Below are 7,142 nucleotides of genomic sequence, written 5' to 3'. Positions count from 1 at the left end.
GGCAGGAGGGGACGCATCACCAACCCCACGCCTACACCCACCCCCGCCCGCCCACCCGGGCCACGAGCCACAGCCCCCCAACCGGCACGGCACGCCACGGGACCCCCAGCGGTCCACCAAGCCCCAGGCAAGGCAGGGTCCCCCGCCGGTGCAGGCGACACCCCGCTGATACACCAGCGCCCAGCCAGCGACCCGCTGCAGCAATTTCTTAGCAAAACCTGATTTCATTTGTCCATAGTTCGAATAGCTTTCAGGTGTAAAATGCGCACTACACAAAACCGTGCCGGAGGCTGGGTCTGCAAAATTAGCCCTCTTAGCACGGACCAACTTTACTCATTGTCTGCGTTGTCCAGCTCTTTTTGTCGCGTTCGGGAACTCATGGGTACTACATTGCGACAAATGGCTATTTGAACACCACATAACATGACAGGTTTGAACCATTTTAGCGATTTTTTGATGAAACACGAAGGCAACTCTCTCGCCGATAAACAACGATGGCACCTGCCTAGACCTTTTGTTTCCTTGTTGTGACGTTTCCGCCCCATTCGGCCGTCTCCGGGATACTTTTGGAAATGTTCGTAATTTTCGATCTATTTTCAATAATTGCTCATGAATGTGATTTTTTTTTTTTTGTTAACTTTATTAATATTTGTTGTCTTGCCACATAACGGTTCTATTGTTATCTCACTGCCCCTTAGTGTTATAATACCCTTTAATGTTTTCTTTTTAATAAAGTTTGTAAAATTATTTTAAGTGATAAGTCGCCATTCGTGTTACGTTGCAGTGCGTGACGTCACCGGGCCCATTGCCGAACTTCTAGCGTGTCACTCTTAGCTACCCAAACATGTCGTCGGTTCTGCCCTTCCAATTTGAACCAGATCGGAAAAGTGAAGAGCAGGACAGCAATGTCTGTCGTTCACAAGACGAGCAGCAAAGGCAAAATGAGAGCAGGAAATACAGTACCTGATAAGACCAGAGTTGGGAAAAACCGGTGATGCACTCGCTGCAAGTGCGTCTCGGTGACAACGGAGCGAGAGAGTGTGATGTTGAGAACTCCGGTTGTTGTTAGCAGATCTTCAAGGTAAGCTATTGCGTTTTCAAACTTTTCCCAGTATAATTATGTAGATTGTTAGCATCAGGGGCGGACTGGGACTAAAAAGCAGCCCTGGAGTTTGACTCAGCCCAGCCCACAAGAATCGCTGTATACAGACCCTCTAGGGGGGTCCGGGGGCATGCCCCCCCCCGGGAGAATTTTAAAAAATATTTTATTGTAAAATGCATCAATTTCGTTCACTTTGAGAGAAAAATGAGGAAAATGTGTCTAGACCAGACATGTCCAAAGTCAGGCCCGGGGGCCAGATGTGGCCCATGGACAAATTTCATCCGGCCCCCAGCCTCTGTCATAAAATCAATAACGTCTGGCCCACACACAGACTTAATAAATTGGTCAGAATTACTGCAACCAGCATATGAAGTAGCTTACACACTAAATGCTGCTCCTCATTTACCCACTAAAAGGCTGCGGCACTCCACACATTACCCCGTGTGACCCTTTACTCCCAATTTTCTAAAATGGCGACAATCAACAAAAAAAAGCAAGTTGATTGCGATGGCCGACGCTTCAAGGATAGGTGGAAATTGGACTATTTCTTCTCTAAAATATGCAACAACTGTGTCTGCCTCATTTGCAAAGTCGCTGCTTTTAAAGAATTCAATGTGAGAGAATATTGCCAAACAAGACAGGCTGACATGTATGACAAGATTACAGGGAAGATACATAGTGATAAACTGGAGCAACTTGAAGCTAGTTTAATTTCACAGCAGCAGTATTTCGCAAGAGCCCGAGAGTCGAAAGAGTAAGCCACAAAGGCTAGTTGCGAGATTGTTGAAATTATTAATTAAAAAAAAAAAATAAAGCAAATGTGACACACACAATGGCTTGCTAAAATTTGCTTAAATATATTGTTCTACGTAAAGGACGTCAGCCAAGGTCAGCCCCCCACATTTTTATCACACCAAATCTGACCCCCTTTGCAAAACATTTGGACACCCCAGGTCTAAACTGTGACTGTCTGACTTGGGGCGCTCAAAGTACTGCAAGGATGAACTGTAGTTGGATTCATCTTCTGCCTTAGCTCTATAATCAACCTGAATAAACAAATAAAATAATTTATTTTTCAAAGCAAGTTTTATGTATCCAATTGATTATAATAACACCTATCCCGTGTCTATAAAATGACTTCATTGTTTATGCCATAATTAATCTTGCCACACAAATAATAAATTCCAAGGAAAATACAATAAACATTTCAAGACAAATCCTGTAATCTTATTGGAAAGTATTAACCAGAAAACAAAACGATATATAAATGATGAAAAAATATATATAAATTTAACTACCTAAACTTGAAAGTAAAACAATTCATTTTATTAATATTTTGTTACATTTCTTCTGAATTAATATTGCTGCTGCGTGTGCATACGTTGTTTTACAGCTAAAATGTTTGCCAATTGCTAATACACCTAGCAAGTAACCCTCTCCATCTCAACCCTTCGTGGGCCACAAGAAGTCTTCAGCCAGGTGCATTGCTGCCACCTGTCGGATTGGATGCGAACTGTAGATAATCACAGAGTAGAGAGTGGATAAAAACAGCGTAGTGTGTATGGCGGCCGCCGGCCGTTCAGAGCACCGGCCGTTCTGTGATCCTCCAGAAGCTACAGATTACCAGTCCGCCCCTGGTTAGCACCCAGAGCTGGTGTGCTTTACATACAATACAGGCCAAAAGTTTGAACACACCTTGGCCTTCGTGCATTTTCATGACTATTGACATTATAAAATCTCACTGAAGGTAATAAAACTATGAAAGCACACGTGTGATAGGATCGGAGTCGTGTCCTGGCTGACTGTCCTCATTAAATTCGTCATCTGACGGAAACAAATCCTGGAATCGAGTGTAGTCCACGTCTTGTACATTGTAGCGCGTGGTAGGTTTCACCTGCGCAACATAGCCAAAATTAGAAATATTTTATCTAAAACCGATGCAGACGAATTCACGCGTTTGTTACATCGAGATTGGATTACTGTAACTCCCTACTTGCAGCATGTCCTAAAAGTTCTCTAAAAGGTCTTCAGCTAGTCCAAAACGCAGCAGCAAGACTTTTAACAGGAACCAATAGAAGAGAGCACATCACCCCTGTGCTCCAGGCCCTTCACTGGCTTCCAGTCGAGTTTAGAATTAAATTTAAAATCCTCCTTCTTACATCTAAAACCATTAATGGGTTGGGGCCATCTTATCTCACTGATGCTCTGGTTCCATACCGCCCCAACAGAACACTCCGCTCTCAGAATGCAGGTCTACTAGTAGTTCCCAGGGTTTCTAAAAGTACTGTCGGAGCTAGAACCTTTAGCCACCAAGCTCGTTTTATGGAATCAGTTTCCAGCTAATATTAAAGAAGCCGAGACAGTCTGCACATTTAAGATTAGATTAAAAAAGTTCCTATTCGACAAAGCTTATGGTCAGGCTAGTTGAAGTCGGAGTAGACTCACAGTTTAGTCTAAGCTGCACTAGAAGCTATAAACCTGGGGGAAGTACAGCCACTGAGTTCTATCTCCTTTTTCTCACTCTACCTACCACTTGTCTTACTTTATTTCTATTTTCCAATGTTAATATCTAGTTGCCTAGTCTCTTCATCACTAGTCACCCGGTGTCCCCTTTCCCCCCTCCCCAGAGCTTTCAGCTGCAGCCTCCTGACTGTCCGGACCCCTGGCTTGATGGACGTCCTCGTTGCTACCCCCGTCTCATCTGGCTAGATGGACCTCTTCTTGTTCCTTTACTCCACTGCATCTTTACGGACTGTAACTTCACCTGCTAATTCCCACTAGCAGTCCTGGGGCTTCCTGTCTATCCGTCCTGGGAGTTGATCTCTCCTGACTGTGGTACTCCCCAAGGTTTCTCATTTTCTCCCAAAGACTCTGGAGTTTTTGGAGTTTCTCCTAGTCGACATGGAGGGTCTAAGGATGGGGGATACCCAGGACTTGAACTTTATTTATTCATCTTTGTTGCGTCATTTGCTGTTTCTGATTGTGTATCATTTTGTCACTGCAAAGCCCTTTGAGACAAACTTGTTGTGATCCAGGGCTATACAAATACATTGAATTGAATTGAATAGGTAGGATACGTGCATAAAAGTACCAAAAAGGGGAGAAGCTTCCACTTATGCGCATTTATTCACAAAAAATTATATTTCCACCTTGACCACTCGTCACTCGGGAGCTCAGCGGTACGCACAGACGAACTCCAACATAAAAGTAAGGTCCATGTCAGAGTCACTGTCGTCACTGCAGCGTGCCATAGTGCTTTAATTATTTGGTATGATTTGGGGGAAAACTCTCACGAAGAATAGTCAACAAAAAAGATAGCAATAGTAATCCAAATCCGCGTTTTTCCACTCACTCGAATATCCAGGAATTAGACTAATCCCATGGCAATGTTGCAGCCGCGATCAGGCCGTCGGATCCAGAAAATAGACAGATCCCTTACTTGACTGAGGATCCAGGAAAAATGTTTGGGCGCCAGTTGTAACGCGTGGTAGGTAGGATACGTGCATACAGGGACCTGAAAGGGGAGAAGCTTCCACTTACGCACATTTATCCACAAAAAAAACAAAAATAATTCCACTTTGACCACTCACGTCACTCCACTTATTTCAATTTGACTGGAAATTACATCCAAAAGCAGCACATCGTGGCATTTTACTTCGCAGGTTTAGGCAGCAATACGCAATCGTTGTACAAGCTACACATTTGGAAACATCCCATGAGCGTCATCACTGCAAGCCCACAAAACATGGTGCCAACTAACGGTCAAAATATGTACTAAATATTATAAAATATTGCCATTGATTTAACTTTTTATGTGTTTCTAACAACATATTTTAGTACAAGAGAAAAATTGTGGTTTATTAGAGCCTACATGTATATAAGGTAGAGGATCCCTTTAAGACTTCATGGTCACTGTTGTGGCTAAAAGATGTGAGGCCAGTGACAAATCTACACTATAAAAAACGATTTTTGTGCATGGTAATTATGATCCATGTAAATTGTATGAATTATACTAAAAGTATTTAGGTAAGCAAGTGAACTGTATTAAATTGGGTAAAATTAACCAACCAATTTTAATCGGTAAAATCTTCAACTTGAACAAACAAGATAATCTACCCAAAAATATTAGGTGTGTGCACTTTGGGTCTAGTTTAGAATGTCCAAAGAGGGTCTCATGGGTGACATAATTAGTCCTGCCTAAGGTCCTAACTGCCCCTTTGTGGCCATTTACAATGTGTTACAGTGCCCAAGGACTCTACTGTATGTGACCAAATTAGTAATTAAATTACTACAAAATAATCTGTGAGATGTAAAAATAAAGGTTCAACAAGCCATAATTAATGGATTTCTGAATACTCAGAAGTATTGTTCGCGTAGATTCTGTCATCCATTACCTTTGATAACAGAAAGTGATATTTTGAATGGTCACCTGCTTTCAATAAAAATATATTATGTTGTTATATCTATGATCGCCTTAATTTCTCAACAATGTAAACATTTCACATACAATCTCATTAGTTTACCTTGTTAGTATGTGTTTTTGAACTGGCAGTTGTTTTTCTAGCGAGCTTAAAGGGAAAAACAAGTGTCAACAGAGACGGTTCCATTTCAACTTGACACATTTACACCATTTAAAGTTAACAAAACAAACAAATGGTCATGCTTATGCTTCCTCTGGGGTATCATTAAACACATATCCCTAACAAATAACACTGTCATTATCCACCGGTGCTTTAAACTAACCCTTCAGGGATAATTAACAGCGAGGCAGTTTGTAACAATAACAATATTTACTGCTCCCAAATGGACTCATTAATAATAATTTGTTTTGGAAATTAGCTGATGTAATTCTGATCGTGTCTTTTTTGTTTGCAGTTATAGTCTCAGGGTATTCGTATCTACATTTGAAATACTTAAAACTAAATATATCCAGGTGAACTATATCCAGGTTAAAAAAAAATAAAACTACCATAGCCTTACTGACACTGAATTTCTTTTTATGTGTTTAACCTCTGATTTAGCAGTACACCTTAGCTGAATATGGCACCCAGTTTGATGAAGATAGAGTAAAAGAAATTAGTTAACTCATTTGCAATATCCACATAGGTTCCCATGCAAATTGCAGCCGTAATAAAAAATAAAAATAAAATATTTTACGAATATCATTGCTGTTTTTCAAATCATTGTTTTCTTTACCCAAAAATCTCATTCTCTTACTTAAATTCATGTTACTTTTGCAATTTTTGTCATTCAAATCCTACTGTTTGGAGTAACAATACAGTATATAAAGTAGTGGAGAAACGATACATTGGTCTGAATCGATTAATTGATCGATCGACATTGCAATGATCCAAACATTGAAACGTAAAACATCGATCAACATCAGTCAACTTGTAGATTTTTCTAAATCAACTTGTAGATTTTTCCATTTTGTTAAAAACAATTGTTTACATTTAAATGTCCGAAATGTAGCTTTAGGTGAAATGTAGCCTTTTGTGTTCAATGTGTGCATAACTTCGTAATAAATCAATTGATGGCCAAAGGAAATGAATGGTGGCAGGCTTTGTAATATCGACAAATATTGTATAATTGTCCAAAGGATCGATATCGGGTCCTATCGTCGTGAAATTATTTATACTGCTACTAACAGCCCAGACCTGTGCTGCCCATAAGGCGATTTAGGCAACCGCCTAGGGGCGCACCAGCGCCCAAAAAGGCGTCAAGAAAAATATTCAAATAATATTTGATGATAGCAGTATTCAGAAATTATACACAACAATCAAACAAAAGAACAACAAAACCGTTCATAATAAGTCTTTAAATAATAATGAAATCATTTTCCTAGTGTGCCTTCTGCCCGTTTCACTTTTTCCTGTGATGCGATGATTTCACCACGGACCCTAGTCTCGCTCACCACCCAGCAGACTAGCGAGCTACCTGAAGGTGCTATTCTTAGCCTCTGCAATTGAGCGACATTACTGTGACAAGTCAACTTCATGAAAAGACAAAAGCCCTCCGGGACCGAGAAGAAAAAGAATGA

This window comes from Corythoichthys intestinalis, unplaced genomic scaffold (genome assembly GCF_030265065.1).
Source record: "Corythoichthys intestinalis isolate RoL2023-P3 unplaced genomic scaffold, ASM3026506v1 HiC_scaffold_23, whole genome shotgun sequence".
NCBI classification, from domain to species: Eukaryota; Metazoa; Chordata; class Actinopteri; order Syngnathiformes; family Syngnathidae; genus Corythoichthys; species Corythoichthys intestinalis.
Note: the sequence above shows the minus strand (reverse complement) of the source record.